Source organism: Propithecus coquereli, unplaced genomic scaffold (assembly GCF_000956105.1).
Source record: "Propithecus coquereli isolate 6110/MARCELLA unplaced genomic scaffold, Pcoq_1.0 Scaffold349, whole genome shotgun sequence".
NCBI lineage: Eukaryota > Metazoa > Chordata > Mammalia > Primates > Indriidae > Propithecus > Propithecus coquereli.
Window position 1 is genome coordinate 1,057,652 of NW_012149163.1, and position 1,546 is coordinate 1,059,197.

Below are 1,546 nucleotides of genomic sequence, written 5' to 3' on the forward strand. Positions count from 1 at the left end.
CCTCGGCCTCCCAGAGTGCTAGGATTACAGGCGTGAGCCATCGCGCCCGGCCTTGAGATTGCATTTTTTATGATTTAAGTATAACATGCCTTGAGGAAGGTGCACGAATCTTAAATGTATGACTCAGTGAATTTTCATAGCTACATACTCATATACTCCTCCTCCAGATGAAGTCATAGAACATCTCCAGCCTCCCAGAATGTTCCCTCATGCCACTTTCCAGAATATACCCACTCCCATAACCATAATTCTGACTTGATCATCGTAGGTTGGTTTTACCAGTCTTGAACTTCATAAAAATGACACTATGTGGTATGCACTCTCCCTCTGGTCTGCTCCTTTTGCCCATACTATGTCTGTGAGTCACTCTATTGATTCATTTAACAGCTGTCTGTTCTTCTTATTACTGTGTATCATTCCAATAAAGGAAAAAATTCCAATTTATTTATCCATTATCTTGCTGATGGACATTTTGGTTTGCAATTTGAGGTTATTATGGCTAAAGCTGCTACGAACATTCTTCTACAGTCTTTTCGTGGACATGTTGCTTATTACTGTTATTATTTACCTAGGATTTGAATCTGATGGTATTTTCAGTTTCTGAAACCTTTGTTCCTAGGTAAGATACATCAGTTTTTATCCCTGAATGTGTTTACAGATATTGGTTAAAGAGAGATCTATCTGCAACCCACAGAAAATCAATTTTTGATTATCACTGGCTCCAGTCTGGGTAAGCATGGTGCTTTGCTCTAAAGTCACACGATGAGTCAACACGTATGCTGCCTAGCGGACAGACGAGACCATGCAAGGAGTTTGGTGCACGCTGTTCCTTAACTGATTAAAATTAATTGGTTAGAAGAGTATATGTGTATGTATGCATGGAGTTGGCTCTGGAAAGAATGTGTCTCTTTTTAAAATTACAGCTGTCAGTGGAACAGTATGGTTAGAGCCTCGAAGTCCTGCTGATGTACGACCCTGGAAAACATGAAGACCTTGTGGACGTGGAACCTTCGGGCCTTGGTGACTGATTGGGTGAGGAGTGTGATGGAGAAGGTGCAAAGAGGCCTTGAGATTTCTCATCTGGACGACAAGGAAAATGGCCACACTATTAGGAGAAACAAGAAAATCCATAGAAAGAGGAGCAGCACTACAAATGTACTCTCACTCCTCTGCTAATATGTAAAGAAAATGTAATCTCTTTATTTCTCCATAACCAACTCACATTTTCAAGTGAGACCCTATTTACTGGGTAATGGGAAGGTAAACTTGAACTTTCAGCTTGCCAAAGACTGGCATCTCTTGGGACGGTTTGGCCAGTCTCCATCCCACCCCCCGCTGCCACCTCTTCTCTCCAAGAGGCATCAGCTGTGGGGTGGTAGGACTGGCTGTCTCATCTGGGGTCTCGATGACCTCGTGGAGGTAAAGTTGATAATAAAGTTTATAATTGTATAAATTATCGAAAGAGTGGTTTGTTCATTTAGAGGAACATAAAAGCGAGGACAGCCGGGAAGCCCCTGATACAGATGAGTACCAGGAGTGGGAGAAA